Here is an 18,133-nt window from a genome sequence, read left to right on the forward strand (position 1 = left end):
GCATACAGCTCTCGCTGTCTATTTTTATCATCAGGTAAAGAATTTGATCAAAAAGTTTCAAAACTGCCGTTATCTCATCGAGAGAGAAAAGGAAATCGCATTCCGAGAGTGCTGCATCAGAATACCCACTGTATATCACCAGCTATCCTCGCCAATATCAGTAAACGATGCGTTGCGTGTGGTTTCCTGCCAAATTGTAGGATGAGAGAGGAACTTTTATGAATGTAAGACAAATTCTTTTCTATACAAAAGAAACTTTATAAAGCTCGAAATAAATTTGCTGAATGAGAGTATCTTGGTACCAGCTGTGATAGGTATAGATAAACAACATATTAATGACATATCAAAATTTGTACTAAACCGGGACTCAAACCTTGATATCCGTTTTATCGTGAATGGTCGCCTTAAAAAAAAAAAAAAAAAAAAAAGGGGGAGGGGGGGGGGGAAGAACGAACAACAGAGTCAGCGTCAGGCTGGATGGAGACAAGGTGGGCAGCTGTCGGAACCCGATGCCTGGCCACGATGCCACATTCACCCCCCCCCCCCCTCACCCCCATGCCTGTCAGTGTCTCGGTCTCGCGAATCACACCGCAAGGGGTGCTGGACGCATTCGAAATCTGAACAGCAACCTACGTGCTATCATCCGGTCTGAACTAGGGGAGGGGAGAGGCCTCCTCCAACGGAATCTTTTCAGTATAACGGATAAGGGAAGAGGAATCGTCTGACTCTTCACAATCTTGCGCCCGTCGACGATGTTTTGAAGTGGAAGTGGTGGCAGCGAGGAAGCTACAGTGGCAAAGTCCCTACGCAAGGTTAACGGCGGAAATGCGCTAGGATCATCACGCAATGGCTCGAATGCCCTTCAGAAAATTTGTTAGGCTCAATATTTGTCACTTGTGGAACCAGGTCTGCTAAAGTTAGCTTTTTACGTTGTTCATAAATGGATTTTAAGACCCTGACACGAAGCGGGCAATTTGTGCGGAGGTGTCAGCTCCCGTTATATATAAAACTGGTCCCTTTTTGTCCTGCGTTAATTAATGTACCCAGTATCCACACACCTGCTAATGAGGGGGGGGGGGGATATTCCGTTTTACCACCATTCCAGGGATCGAACTCCACTATAAATTTGTAAGCGATGTTGAGTGGACCAGCGTTCCCGCCATAGGTTTTGTATGTGAGCAAACGGAATCAGGAGGGTCTTGTGAAAACTATTATCAATTTCGATCGGATAGTTAAACACCCTAACATTTGTCTATACCACCTCCACGTTCGCCAGAACAGCCATACTATTAGAGCCATCTCGATGAGTGAGAGAGACTTGTTGTTCATGCGGCAAAAGGAGCCTGTCACCCTGAAGTAGGTCTAGAAATTTCATATAAAACACACAAGATTCAGAATTGAAGTAAGCTGTGTGACCCTGTTCTGAAGTAATCTTGATCGTATCTACAAGCCAGTCATGAATTTCTAACTACCGGGCTGCACATGCCGCGTGGACTTATCAAAACTAAAAGTGAAGGTACCAGTGCGTGGGCTGTTCCTGTGAGCCATGGACGACATCACGGTGCAAGACAACGTCGCGTTCAAATTGAATCATAAACACGAGACGCGTAGAGAGAAGCACACAATTACTCTCACGACACTGAGGACAAATAAGGAAGCTCTCGCAGCTTTACGATATAAGCGGTAACAGGCAGAATACAGTCGCCCGGTGTGCGAAGCGAAAATGTGTCACTACCACCGTCCATGTATGCCTCCCGGCCCGACCCAAACTTACAAATCTAACACTGCATCTCTATACCATAGTCCCTCTACATGCATCACTTAACGCTCGCAGCGTCACTCTGCATGCACCAGTGAGAATGAAACTATGAGGGCTCATCTAGACACATGATGATATCGTCTACCTCCCTCCTTGGTATGTAATATTTACTTGCATGTCTGGATGAACAGACATTAACGAAGATTGGCGATTTATCTGGTAATAAGTATGCAATCAGTCGCTTTTTTACGATTTATTCAACAATTTCAGTCACAAACCCAGTCCAAATAAATCAACATGGATACAGCACCTCCAAAGACAAATTACCCCAGTGGGTCAAATCCCACGGTTGAAAAACCGCAAGTGGTCTATTTGGATTCTGGGGAGACCACAGAAGTGTGCATCAATCGGAGTACATCAAAACGCCGTAATAACAAAATCAAACCAAAATCTAGAATTTGGCAAATGACATTTAATGTTAAATCTCTCTTAAAAATGGGAAAACTAAAAAACATCCTGGACAAATCCAGAGAACGTAAAATCAAAATTATTGCATTTCAGGAATCACAATATACAGATGAAAATCCTTTTGATTCAGAAGGATACAGGATATACAAAGGAAAACCTGGAAAACGAGCCATGGCAAATTGTCAACAATTTGGAACTGGATTTATAGTAGATACATCAATACTTGATTTAGTCTCGACTTTCAAATCTTACTTGGGTCGGCTCTCCACGATGACAATAAAATCAGCTAATAAGATATATGCCCTAATCAACGGACATACACCAACTAACATCACTAACAAAAACAAAGTAGAAGAAGTAGAAGAATTCTGGAACCAATCAGATAATATTCTCCAAAAAATCCCAAACAACCATGTCAAAATCCTTATGGGCGATTTCAATGCACAAATCGATAAAGAAAAGAAATATCGATATTGCGCAGGTAAATGGTCAGGGCATACACAGACCAATCGGAATGACATGCGACTCATTGAAATCTGCAAAAACCACGACCTATTTTTCAAATCAACATTTTTCAAGAAAAGAGCCTCGAAAACGAAAACTTGGATCTCACCTAATCAATTAGTAGGTGAATATCAATTGGATCATGTAATGATCTCCCGCGTAAATACAGCAGAAAACAAGAAACTTAAAGTCCTTAATGGACTAGATCTAGACTCCGACCATTACCCAACAAAATCCTCCCTATATGTCATTCCAGAAAAAAGAAAATTCACTAAGAAATCTCCATACCGTAAATATTATGTACAAAAGTTAAATGGTAATGAACAATTCACAAAATAAACACAAAATTTAAAACCACAAAATTGGCAACAACTGCAAGCAGGACTTTTAAAAGCAGCTGAAACTGTAGCACCGCAAACAAGAACACGTAAACGCCCATGGTGGACAGTTGAGTGTGACCAACTGATAAATCTCAGACAACAGGCGTGGCTAATTTGGCTGTGCAACAAAAATCAAAAGGCCTTGGAAGATCTCAAAGATACCAGTAAAACAGTCACAAAAGCGATACGAACAGTCCGTAAACAACACGAAGAGAAAAAATTGTAAGACATAGAAATTGATTTCAAGAAAAACAATTCCCGAAATTTCTACAGAGTATTCAAACAAAAATTAACAAAGTACTCTCCTCCATCACTCCAATTCAAAAATGAATATGGGGAAATTGTCCATACCAACACCGAAAACTGTGAAATTCTTGCAAAATACTTTTCTAAATTACTGAATTGTGAAAAGCCTGCTGAAAATTTGAGTTCCATCACACACAACGAAACCCAGACTCAAAGCCACCAAGTTTACAGGAGATTAAGGAGATAATTTAGTCACTGAAAAATAACAAAGCATCAGGAGAAGACCAAATCATCGCAGAATTATGGAAAAATGCAGGAAAAAATCTTATTGCAAAACTCAAAGAAATTATACATGAAACCTGGAAAACCGAAAAAAATCCCTACAGATTGGAAGACGGCAATCATACATCCTCTGTACAAGAAAGGAAGTAAAACAGACCTCAACAACTATCGTGGAATATCTTTATTGTCAATAACATACAAAATTCTGTCTAAAGCTCTACTAAACCGAGCAGAACCTCAGCTGGATTCAAAACTAGGCGAATACCAAGGTGGATTCAGAAAAGGTCGATCATGCGTAGAACAAATCCTTAACTTGAAAAACTCAATGAAATATTTCCATAGTAGTTCAAACAAAAGTTATGTCATCACGTTTGTCGACTTTAAAAAAAGCATATGACAGTATAGACCGAGAATCCCTTTTTGAAGTATTAGCAGAATTTGGACTAGATCAAAAGACAACAAACATCATAAAAGAAACACTCAGGGAGACCAAATCCAAAGTAAAATTTATGGGAGAATTGAGCACAGAATTTGAAATAGACACGGGAGTACGACAAGTGGATGCACTGTCCCCAGTGCTCTTCAATTCTGCTCTTGAAAAAGTTGTTAGAGAATGGAGAAAAGCAGGTGTACCAGCACACAGACTGGGACCAAGACGTAAGGGCGTAGAATTAGACTGTTTAGCATTTGCTGATGACATGACACTGATCGCACAAGACAATACCGATGCACAGAAATAGCTTGAATTATTACAAGAGCAGGCAGCAAAAATAGGATAACAAATTTCATTTGAAAAAACAAAATTTATGACTGACATCAAAGATGCACCTTGTGATCTCAAAATTGGTAATAACTACATCTCTCGAGTAAAAGAATTTAAATATTTAGGTGAATGGATAGCAGAAAATTGTAATGAAAGGAAATCTGTCAGATCAAGAGTCCAGAAAATGGAGACGGCGTTTCAATCAACAAAAAATATTTACAACAAAAAGAGTCTCTCGTGGAACTGCAAAATACGACACTACACTACAGTAATTAAACCCGAAGCTCTCTACGCATCTGAGACACTAAACCTTCAACACAGAACACTAAAAGAGGAATTAGAAGTGAAAGAGCGCAAAATAATGAGGAAAATCCTAAGACCAAGAACTAAAGATGGTGTGCATTATCCAAAACCCAATGCAGAAATATATAAAAATATCTCCAAAATAATAGACACAATGCGCATGAGAAAAATATAATTCATGGGGCATTTAGAAAGACTGGACTCAAAACAGGTTAACGCACAAAATCCATTCATTTTTAAAGAACAAAACTACAAGACCGAACTCGTAGAAACAGACGGAAGAACACCTGAAGAATTAGGGTCTCCAAATCTACATGATAGAAATGAAATCAGAAAAATCACAAACACACGGGGTTTTGAGGAAGAAGAGAGAAAAACTAACCGACATACGTGGTATACGCAACGAAAGCTAGCCCATTCGTTGTTTATGAAGGAATACTAGGCGAAAAGGAAGGCCAACAAATGTTGATTACGCATGGTCCTAAGTGATCCATCCGAGAAGAAGAAGAAGAACATGTATTAGTGCCACTGTAGACTCATCATCAGATGGAGGTGTTACAAGAACATTATACCAGAGCATTATGCAGTATCTCTAAAACATGTTCATGGTTGAACAAATCGTAAAAAGCGACTGGCTGCATATATATTACCAGATAAATCGCCAATTTGAATCACAGTCGCAGTTCGTCATACATGGATATACTGAAATTAATGAAGATTGACGGGAAATCCAGGTTCGAGAACTGGTACGGCGCAAATTTTCATATGTCGCTAATAGTTACTATATCTACACCTAACATAGTTGATGCAGAGATATTCGCATTCAGCTAATTTATTTAGAATAAATTTCCGATGGTTGTCAATCGTCATTAATGTATGTTCCTCCAGACACGCAAGTAAAAATTCAAAACATCTATCGTGGGAATAAGCCGATAAAATTACTGCTTCCACTGTTTTTACACTGAATACCGCCCCAGCACGCGTATATCGTTAAGTGTAAAACAATTTAAGTATCTCACTTTACATATGAAGTTTTCGTGTACGCCTTACAATATCTTTCTGGAAATTAATTTGCAGTCCCAAATTTTTCACTGCTTTCCCTTTCATGCCTTTTATGAAAATGTTAATAAGTAGCACATATTGAGCATTACTTCGGTTTATCTGTAGTGTAACGACTGCAAATAAAAAAGTTTCCACGTAGGGAGTCGACCCCACTACCCTCAGATTACTGCTCTGTACGTTTTCCACCGCCCCAAACGCTGCTTGCAAACTATACGAACTGCTCATACCTCGCCCGACCTGCACCAAAATTGCATTTTTGTCTAAGCACTTCATCATCTGGATCTTCCACTTCTGTCACATTCATTTCTGACCAGGCTGTACATATACCACAAAATTGGACTAAATCGGTGATGGCGAGTACGTGCGGTCCCCTCGTAAAGTCAGACAAGGCGTTTGTCATTGGCGGAAAACCTGAGAAGGAAATTCTAACGGAAGCCTTTTCTGTTATTATACGGGGTGTTCGGAAATTTCCGTTACAAACTTCTGGGACTTGTAGAGGCGAGTGAGTACATAATATTTTAAATGGGAACCCGTGTCCGGAAACATTCCGTTTCCGTTATACGATGATTTCAATTCAGATATTTAACTCATCCACTTCTACTTGAGGAACTGAATTAGGCTTGACGTAGTACAATTATTAGGTAACAGTTCGAAAGGAAACATAGCGAAACATCGACTTAACACAGCTTATGCAATAATTTACGAGACTCCTTTAGATACGTAGGAAGATCTACTTGCACGAGTTCTGGCCGCTTCACTAAAAATTAAAGAGACTCCAGGTAGGATCAAGGGTGTATACCAGAACGCGCTTTGTATGTACAACGTCTATAACAACATTGGTCGTCGCCACTTGAGTCGCTGCTGTAATGCATCAGTACTGTTCTGTACGTACAGTATGACGGGTTCTTTTCTGTTTTTGAATAATGCAAACACATAATGTTTAAACATTAATGCAAATAAATGTGCTTAATGGATGTTTCGTTACGTTTCTTTCGATATTAAACCTAATAACTGTACGCCGTCATACATAATTCAGTTGCTCAAGCAGAACTGGATGAATTAAATATCTGAATTGAACTACCGTAGAAAGAAAAAAGTACGTTTCCAGACATGAATTCCTATTCAAAATATTATGTACTCACTCTGCTGTGTCGTCCGAACAAGACACAGCCAAGGCTAAGGCACCACAGCACAAAGATACGAGCTGGTGCCAGAGCCATAGAAACTCGGCACTTGAGCGAGTTCCACCAGCGCCATGGGCGGCGCTGAGGGTGGACATATCGACTTCGTCTCCGTCAATTTCCGGCCGAGTACAATCCGCCAATGACCGGACGACAACGGACTGGAGCCTACTCGGAAGGCAGAAGAGCAGCTCTCAGCGACTTCGTTGTAGAGCATCGTTTACGGCTGACTTAGAAAGGGAACGTCATTTAGTGAACTCTTAGAAGTGAACAGACGGTTGTTGTAATTGTAATTGCTATGTACTGTGAAGTTTACCTACGATTATTTGCACTCAGCCACTGAGGGCCTTTTTCGTGTTATATTTCAAGCAGTGTTTCAGACTTAATAATTCACCAAGTCATAAAGATAAGTAAACCCTTTAAATTCATTTGTGTTACTTCAACACTACTTTGTTGGAGTGTTGTGGAATCTTCGTTCTCCTATCCTGTTACCTCACTCTGGGGCATAGCTGTGTAATAGTGGCAGGGAGAAATTGTCTTAACGATGAGCTGCACCAGAGGCCGTTTCACGAACTCACAGACACGGCCTACCGTAATAACGGTGGCAACTCGGCCTTACAGCAGTAGCGACGAGGCCTTTACAAAAACTGGCGACGACGGTTTACGAAACTGGTGATGAGGGTTTACAAGACACTCCCGTCTACAAGGCCTAGAAGTTTGTAATGGGGATTTGCGAACACCCTGTATAAACTCTTATACTACACTACTGGCCATTAAAATTGCTACACCAAGAAGACATGCAGATGATAAACGGGTATTCATTGACAAATATATTATACTAGAACTGGCATGTGATTACATTTTCATGCAATTTGGGTGCATAGATCCTGAGAAATCAGTACCCAGAACAACCATCTCTGGCCGTAATAACGGCCTTGATACGCCTGGGCATTGAGTCAAACAGAGCTTGGATGGCGTGTACAGGTACAGCTGCCCATGCAGCTTCAACAGGAAACCACAGTTCATCAAGAATAGTGACTAGCGTATTGTGACGAGCCAATTGCTCGGCCACCATTGACCAGACGTTTTCAATTGGTGAGAGATCTGGAGAATGTGCTGGCCAGGGCAGCAGTCGGACAGCTTCTGTATCCAGGAACGCCCGTACAGGACCTGCAACATGCGGTCGTGCATTATCCTGCTGAAATGTAGGGTTTCGCAGGGACCGAATGAAGGATAGAGTCACGGGTCGTAACACATCTGAAATGTAACGTGCACTGTTCAAAGTGCCGTCAATGCGAACAAGAGGTGACCGAGACGTGTAACCAATGGCACCCCATACCATCACGCCGGGTGATATGCCAGTATGGCGATGACAAATACACGCTTCCAATGTGCGTTCACCGCGATGTCGCCAAACACGGATGCGAGCATCATGATGCTGTAAACAGCACCTGGATTCATCCAAAAAAATGACGGTTTGCCATTCGTGCACCTAGGTTCGTCGTTGAGTACACCATGGCAGTCACTCCTGTCTGTGGTGCAGTGTCAAGGGTAACCGCAGCCATGGTCTCCGAGCTGATAGTCCATGCTGCTGCAAACGTCGTCGAACTGTTCGTGCAGATGGTTGTTGTCTTGCAGACGTCCCCATCTGTTGACTCAGGGATCGAGACGTGGCTGCACAATCCGTTACAGCCATGCGGATAAGATGCCTGTCATCTCGACTGCTAGTGATACGAGGCCGTTGGAATCCAACACGGCGTTCCGTATTACCCTCCTGAACCCACCGATTCCATATTCTGCTAACAGTCATTGGATCTCGACCAACGCGAGCCGTAATGTCGCGATATGACAAACCGCAATCGCGATAGGCTACAATCCGACCTTAATCAAAGTCGGAAACGTGATGGTACGCATTTCTCCTCCTTACACGAGGTATCAAAACAACGTTTCACCAGACATCGCCGGTCAACTGCTGTTTGTGTATGAGAAATCGGTTGGAAACTTTCCTCATGTCAGCACGTTGTAGGTGTCGTCACCGGCGCCAACCTTGTGTGAATGCTCTGAAAAGCTAATCATTTGCATATCACAGCATCCTCTTCCTGTCTGTTAAATTTCGCGTCTGTAGCACGTCATCTTCGTGGTGTAGCAATTTTAATGGCCAGTAGTGTATTATACTTATTATTAAATAAGACAGTGAGTTTTTTTTATACAAAGAAAATAACTAATACATTTTGGTGACGCCCTGAAGCACACAAGGATCTAAATTACCACCACTAAAGATACGACCAATGAGAGCACTTCTTGGTGGGGCAGTAGAGTGGTGAAAGAGACACGAGAGTTGGTCCTTTGTGACGGAAGCAGGCACAAGATTGGGAAGCGCAATCTAGCCACAGTGTGTGGGTGAGACACGGGTGGAAAGTAACACCCAGCAGGTGGTCTTCACAGCGGTCCGGCGGAGAAGGAAGCGACACTATTCTGACGACATAGAGCGTCCAAAAAAACTTATGGGCTAAATCAGCTACATGAGCTAGATGGGTACTACTATCGAAAGTAAAGATGGCTGCTATTTGCTGCTCCACGTAAAGGAAGGGACTGCTGCTGTCTTGCTCAACGACCCCTGATGGAAGGACGTTCTATTAACTGATTTTATCTCCATAGCAATGGTTCAGAATCACATTTAAATAAGCTTCCAGCTTTGCTGAGACTACTTCGTTCGTAAAAGATACCTGAACTAGTTGTTTATTATTTCCATCAGTCATGGTAGATTACTGACTGTGTCACTATTGCAAACCTTCCTCTGAAAAATTTAGTGGGAACGATATGAGCGTATGTAGGGAGCCGCCTGACATCATCTTACCAAAATCAGTACTATAAAGATAACACAAGTAAGTGAACTTCACAACACGGAACACCGGCCAACATAATTTCAAAATGCCTATTGGCTTCTATCTCGGGTTCTCCGGCCGACGTTCATCTAATGATTTTTCTGACGTTTCGCCAGCACGAGTGGCTGGCATTGTCAAAGCTTCACCCTCCATTGCCGGTGGTGAACTGGAGGCGAGCTCGCGGCCGCAGACTATATGTACCTGGCGCGCCAACGTCCGAGGGCTTCTCCGCGGTCATTTCCGGTGCGGTTCTGCTCTTGCTACCTGCGACGGTCGTTTGCTGCAGTACGGGCAGCCAGGATCCGTTTACCTTAAGGCTTTTCTCTTTCTTGTTGAAACTGTTTGCGTGTTTTTGGATTTCTACAGCTTCTCTGAACAAGCGCGTGTGATAGTGCTTCTCTACAGCCAGAACTTCCGTGTCGGCGAATTTTATTACGTGGTCGGTCTCATTCAGTGCGTGCTCTGCCACGGCCGATTTCTCCACCTGCCCCAACCTGCAATGTCGCTTATGCTCTTTGATCCTGGTGTTAATTGATCGTCTAGTCATTCCGACATAAACTTTTCCGCATGTGCATGGTATCCGGTATATTCCCGACATTGCAATTGGGTCGCCTTTCTCCTTCGCCGATCTAAGACACTCTTTGATCTTCCTTGTCGGTTTGAAAATCGTCTTTACGCCGTGTTTGCGCAATATACGGCCGATTCTGTCCGACACTCTGGGAATGTATGGCAGAAAGGCCGTACCCGACATTTCTATTTCTGGTTCCTTACCTCGCCGAGTATTTGGCTCTGTTACACTTCTAATGTAATTTGTGGAGTACCTATTGCTCCGCAGAACAGTTTCCAGGTGTTGCATTTCTCGTTTGAGGTGTTGAGGCTCATATATTCGTCCTGCTCACCAACGTATAAACTGGCGAAACACTTGGCCTCTCTGCTCCAGCCACACGTGGGGAAGACCGACACATACATTAAGGACTCAGGACATTTCATTGAGAAGCTGTAGAAACTGAAACTTGCACCAAACGACATCCTGGTCAGTTTTGATGTTGTTTCGTTATTTACGAAAGTGCCACTCAGTGACGCTCTGGAGCACATCGGTTCCATGTTCCCGCAAGACATCAAAAAGCTCTTCCATGCATGTCTCACCACGAGCTATTTCACGTGGAATGGCGATTTCTACGAACAGCTGGAAGGTGTCGCCATGGGTAGTCCTCTCAGTCCAGTGGTGGCCAACTTCTTCATGGAACAATTCGAAGCACAGGCCCTGGACTCGGCGACTTGCAAACCTAAGGTGTGGTACAGGTACGTCGATGATACTTTCGTGCTGTGGAGCTATGGTGAAGAACAGCTCGGTGAATTCCTGAGAGACTTGAACAGCCTCCATGCCAACATAACATTTACCATGGAAGTAGAAAAGGACAGGAAACTGCCATATCTAGATGTGCTGGTCACAAGGGACGGCGAAAACCTGGGACACAGCGTGTATCGGAAACCGACACACACGGACCGATACCTGCACAATCTGTCAAACCACCACCCGAGCCAGAAAAGAGGCATGATTAGTACGCTCGTAACGAGAGCAGGACGAATATGTGAGCCTCTACACCTCACACGAGAAATGCAACACCTGGAAACTGTTCTGCAGAGCAATGGGTACTCCACAAATTACATTAGAAGTGTAATAGAGCCAAACACTCGGCGAGGTAAGGAACCAGAAAAAGAAATGTCGGGTACGGCCTTTCTGCCATACATTCCCAGAGTGACGGACAGAATCGGCCGTATATTGCGCAAACACGGCGTAAAGACGATTTTCAAACCGACAAGGAAGATCAAAGAGTGTCTTAGATCGGCGAAGGAGAAAAGAGACCCACTTGCAATGTCGGAAATATACCGTATACCATGCACATGCGGAAAAGTTTATGTCGGAATGACTAGACGATCAATTAACACCAGGATCAAAGAGCATAAGCGACATTGCAGGTTGGGGCAGTTGGAGAAATCGACCGTGGCAGAGCAAGCACTGAATGAGACCGACCACGTAATAAAATTCGCCGACACGGAAGTTCTGGCTGTAGAGAAGCACTATCACACGCGCTTGTTCAGAGAAGCTGTAGAAATCCAAAAACACGCGAACAGTTTCAACAAGAAAGAGGAAAGCCTTAAGGTAAACGGATCCTGGCTGCCCCTACTGCAGCGAACGACCGTCGGTAAACTGAAGAGCGAGCGAGCGAGTCCCCACTCTGCCAACCCAGCTACGTCACAAGGCGCTTCTACAGGCTGTTTCACAACGTAGTACTGGCCCTGCCGCGGCGCGCGATTTAAATCTGTGGCAACGCCGTGTACAGATACATCTCGGCTGCGTTCATTTTTAGACAAATGCATTAAGACCAGAAGGGATAGAAAAAACGATAGCTTCTTCCGAAACACAACATTATGGAGAAAATAATATTAAGATAAGAATGGAAGTCGGGATTACACTACAGACATAGAACCGAATGCCTGTTCATGTGAATGTATTGTATGATCCTCTATTGCTATTCGTAAAACGAACGCCATATAATGCACTCAATCTGTAGAATTTAAGGCTTGTTCTAACTTTGTGTTTCTACTAAAAGGTGGAAGTTTTCTTTGAAAGACTTGCAACACGAAGAGTGTTTAAAAAGTAAGCAGAAATTTATAGTTTTGTGTGTCCGATTTGCACTACTTTTTTGTTACTATCTTCATGAACATGTCTCGAAAGTATGTGTACAATGTTATACATATTGGGTATTTACTCTGTTGTCATTTGTCAGAAAGGTTACATGTGTTTTGGTAGCATCAAGGATTATTTGTTTTGTATAAAAACAGATTAGAGAATGTGTATTAAATTTTGTTATAGGAATGGAATAAAGTGTATGAAATTTTTATAAATGTTAAAAATTGCTTTTGGTAAGCCTGATATGGGTGAACCATGGGCATAGAAGTGGTATAAACATTTCAAAGCATGGATGAGATTAAAAATGCACGGTTAAGAAATCTATAAACTATCCCGAAGAAACAGTTCCTAAAGAATCAGGGAATAGGAAAAAGCACTGACACAAGTGTATAGTATGCAACGGGGAATATTTTGAAGAGGATAACGTTGCTGTAGATTAACAAATAAAGTTCTTACCAAAAAATAAAAATTAATTTGTGAATGCACCTCGTATGTCAAGCTGTTTGCTTATAAGTCCAGAATCGATGTACATGTTTGGAAGAAAATTTCAGCAGTGTTTAGAATATCTATTGCGCACATATTTCTAGTAATATGTCTCAGAATCAAGTGAATAATGACCGAGATAGAGATTTAGTGTTCCATAAGTATCAATGGTTTCGTGTGATTTTGAAACTGTCTATAACGATCGGTTTCCTCCCAAGATTATTAGTTTTCGTTTGTGGCGATTCCATTAAGCCATGCGGCTTGTTTTCGCGTTCGTTCCTTATGCATCCTATTGGACGAGGCTGACTTTTGCATAAATTTGAGCCCTTTGATTGGGGCTGATAATATTAGCCAACAGCCCTCTTTGTGTCGCCTCTTTAATAAACGCTGTAATAACATTAGAGACGATCGAAAGCTCGTTTACTCCGCAAATACCTCCTCTTCCTCGTATTCTGCACATTTTCTTGCAATGCTAGACGATTATCCATCACTTCCGGATATCGAAGTACGTCAGCAAGTATACAAAGTTAACTGACTGACACTAACAACTAAGGTCCCACCAACAGAAATGACGTATATCACTGCACGCCGATCTACACCGCTAGGCAGGTAACGGGCAACAGATTTTGGGTGCCCCTGTAGGCTGGTGGCAGCGTTCTTCCGGGAAAGGCCGCTTCCCCCACCAAAAGCGCTGCTCGCTCTTGAGTTTACAGACAGACTATAGCAAGAGCAGAACGGCACCGGAAATGACCGCGGAGAAGCCCTCGGACGTTGGCGCGCCAGGTACATATAGTCTGCGGCCGCGAGCTCGCCTCCCGTTCACCGTGAAGCTTTGACAATGCCAGCCACTCGTGCTGGCGAAACGTCAGAAAAATCATTAGATGAACGTCGGCCGAAGAACCCGAGACAGAAGCCAATAAGCAGTTTGTCAACAAGTGGCCACGAAAGCCTTAACAATTTTGTATAATTTCAAAAACTTGATTTTCTGCCTGAGTTACCTTTTGGTTGTTTAACTTGTCACTGTTGTAGCTTGTAGCTGAAATGTTAATTACCATTACTTATTAATATATCAGTGGTAAAATTAGTAAGAGACTTCAGTTTTTCGTGTCATTCATGTGTTTATGGACTCAGATTCTTCCGTGAAGTCGAGGAACACACTTTGACATTGTTGCTCAAAGCACTGTGCTCAGTGTAGTAGTGGTATGAATTTTAAAAGTTATACTTTGTAAAGTCAGATTCATCCGCTAAAAACAAACGTGAGGAGGATTGTAGGAGGCTTTGGAGACTGAAGGTGGTGGTGGTTGCTGCCCGGCCTGTAAAGTTTTTGTACAGCATTTACGGCCACAGTGTGGTGAAAACAGAGTACCAACTGAAACCACCTGGCAGATTAAAACTGTGTGCACGACCGAGACTCGAACTCAGGACCTTTGCCTTTAACGCGCAAGTGCTCTACCATCTGAGCTACCCAAACACGACTTATGATCCGTCCTCACAGCTTCAATTCTGCCAGTACCCTTCACATCCCGAGTTCGAGTCTCGGTCCGGCACACAGTTTTAATCTGCCAGGAAGTTTCATATCAGCGCACACTCCGCTGCAGAGTGAAAATCTCATTCTAGATTTCCAACTGTCTACGTACAACGCGCATTTCTGCCATCAATAACTTTTGCTCTAACCTTGCAGATACAGTATTATTGAACCTTACCCAGTACCATAGCTAAATTGAAGTCCGATGGCTGAAAAATTGTTGCAACATGATGGAAAGGGCATTTGTGCACTATAGGCACCTTTGGTGCATTATACATTTGCGACTTCAGTATCCCAAGCGTTAGCAAACGCTACAATTGTTCATCGTTAACTACGTCGTAAGGTTCAGGTTTTTGTAACCACGAGATCTAAGATCTTACCCTTGCTCGTCATTTCTCTGATTAGCTGATTAAGGTAATTTTCAGGTAAGACATTTTGCACAATTTTACATTATTGCCTGTCTCTATTACCTGCGCTAATCATTTGAGTCTTCCAGTCTATAGTTGGTACATTGAAATCTATCCCTAATATTATAACATGACCAGGATATTTATATGACGCCCTTCTCCAAGTTTTCCGTGAAATGTTACATCACAGCTGCTTCTGACGCACAGATTGCGAAGTACGAAGAAAACTGTCAATAACACCAGTAATTCGCATGGAAATTCTCTTGCGTTTTATAGCAAGTGCTGTGGGTTCAAGACAGTCTAAGGAAAGAAATGACCGAAACTAGACAGCAGATAGAAAGATTCGTCGAACGACAGGCCATACTAGACACGTAAATTGGGTCCTGCCGTCAGAATTTCGAGAACACGATGACAGAATCTAAGGTGCCAAATGGGGTGAAATCTCATGCACCCAGTCACCATGAGTTGTGAAAACAGCAAGTTGCCTGAATAGCATCCCACAAGTAGTTCCCGTGCGAAGCGTAAGCACATGTCCGATTTTTGAAGAATTTGAAAGTTTTAGTTAGCAAATACAACTAGTAGATTTCGCGAATACTAATGTGAACTATTTGCAGCAACGCAGCTGGCTGCAATCCATAGAATCAGCATATCGCCAAACGAAGAGAAAATGGCATATTAATTGACAATCCACTTGACCACCTGAACAAACTCATGGAATCCAGTGTACATCGTGAGCACAGATTTATTTATAAAGTCAGAAAAATAGAAATAGATGCTTTCGCTCTTCTATTGAAAGTCTTCGCTAATTGGAGTAGAACAGTCGCAACATCCCAAGCGACAGAAATATATTGAACCCAATGTCCATTACAAGAATTGTTGGTGTTGCAGGGCAACATTACTAGTCTTTTGGGGAACAAGTGAAACTTCCAATAGACATTGGCACAGTTATCTCAGCAGTGGCTGATTCATATTATGCGCTAATCAAGAAGCCAGTCAAGAAACAGGTCGTATTAGCTTAGTCAGTCGATCAGCTATATTGGTCCCAACAAGCATCCGTGGTTGCTGGTCCGCCAGTGCCTCTGATCCTTGACACAGATTGGCTAGTGCAGTCCGAGGCGGTTATTGGTTGCGCGGTGGATGCGGTCGCTGTGAGGAATCGTAAAAGAAAAGTGCGACTGTCTTTTTGTGAGAAACAACAGCCGCTCGAAATTAGGGCAGAGCCGAAATCGAAAAAGAGTTTTACGACCGCTGGGCCGCTTGCGGAAGCGAATATAGCGTAGCGTCCCTTTCTCGCTGGGATAACCAACTTCCTGAGGCACGAACAGCCAGCTTTTTGCCGGAGATCAATGAACTAGCACACGAGAAAGTCACTCAAAGCAGCTTTTTATGTAATGATCAACGAGAGCAGGTGTTACAGATATTTTTTTCTGTACACAGCATAGTCGACTGTCAATTTACATCTGCTACCCGAAGATAAAGCAGTAACAGAACAAGAGGTAACACAAGCAGGAATTGACCTGATGGAATGGGGAGGGATTACCCAATCTTCTGGTTAGTACAAGAATGTGGCACCTGCAGACAGAGGGGCGACTGGTGGTATATGGGCAGTGATGGATGAACGTTACCTGAACGGGACGCTAATCATGGAGAGAGGCCGTCCGGAAGCTGCTTGCCCGTTTCAATGGCTTCAATTTTCTTCACCACATTTGATCTTACGGCCTTACATTCATAGATCCCGCACTCTGAAGAATCTCTGAAGTACGTACATTGTGTGTCTATTCAACGGATGTACCAGCAGGTATATCGTTCTCTTATGCGGTCTAAACCTGGGTGTAGCGAAATTCGTCACGGCTCTGGATTTAGTTCTAGATTAGGACATCAGGAACAAGCTGACACTATACGTAGATGTCATTCTGTTGGCATCACAAACTTTCGAAACGCCTTTTAAAACAATAGAAGTAATATGGCCGATATCCGCCGCTGCATTACAAGTGAAAGTTCTCTAATCTGGAAGTATGATTCCTGGAACATGTACGGAGCCCAAAACAAACTCTGTATGGTCAAACACATTTACCAGCTATCACACGTAGAGCTTTGATATTGGTCGATATAATCGAGGAGCTACCAACAGACTGAATAAAACCGAATTATTTTTTCGGAACATTAGATGTGTTCTCAAAGCTCAATAAGCGACGAGATTTTGTACTAGATGCCTACATTGCCTTATTTCATGATGTTATATATTAATGGCCTTTTTTTCCCTTATTGTCATTTCCATTCCCCATCAGGGGCAGGCTGGCAGCAGCATAAGCGCTGCTCTTCAGCCAAGAGACATAAATAGACAGGAAGGCATTTAAAAACAATATAAAGGAGATAACATGGCGGAATATAGAAACGAAAAAGTCGGAACAAAAACAAATAAGACACACAAAGCGGTGACTGTAAATCGGAGACAAAAATCTATAGAAATATGTTACACAAAAAAAACACACACTACATTAAAAGGCACCAGGCAAAGTACTGTCGGAGCATAAAAGTCCGGAGAACGAGTAAAACAGCCACATGACGGGCGGTTCAATGGCCGAACGCTACTTCTATGTATAACTTGACCTGTCGTCACGTAGAATAGATTGCGTCAGTTATTTGTTCCATTTTCTTACGTTTTTCGTTATACTCTCGTGTTTGATTCTCCCTTCTCTGTTTATCTAATACATTTCGTTAACAAGATAATCTTACTAAGTGACTGTTACAATTTCTTATTGTAACAGTTATGTTTCTTGGAACAGCCTGTCGCAAGGTACGTGAGGCCCTCTGGCGGTCAAGTTCCTCCGAGTTCTCGCCAACAGATGTCGCTAATTACCTACTTTAGTCTTTTGTTGTCATCCTTTTTCACTTATTACGTTAGTTGTTTAGCAGCTTTACGTTATTTAATTATCTCTATATGTTTTTTCTTGTGTATGTTATTATTTGTATCTAAAATGACCACAAGAGTGACTCAGAAATCTGTATTATCACTTAACCATTTCATTTTCACAATTTAAAATTTAACTTTGTTCATGTATTAACTATTAAACTTTGTCACTGGAATAACCTACACATTAGGCAGCCCACTATAGATGTTACCTATTCTACTCTTCACTTATTGCACACTGTACAGTTTTTATAATTGACGAATATGTGTAGCGACGTC

This window comes from Schistocerca piceifrons, chromosome X (assembly GCF_021461385.2).
Source record: "Schistocerca piceifrons isolate TAMUIC-IGC-003096 chromosome X, iqSchPice1.1, whole genome shotgun sequence".
Classification (NCBI taxonomy): domain Eukaryota; kingdom Metazoa; phylum Arthropoda; class Insecta; order Orthoptera; family Acrididae; genus Schistocerca; species Schistocerca piceifrons.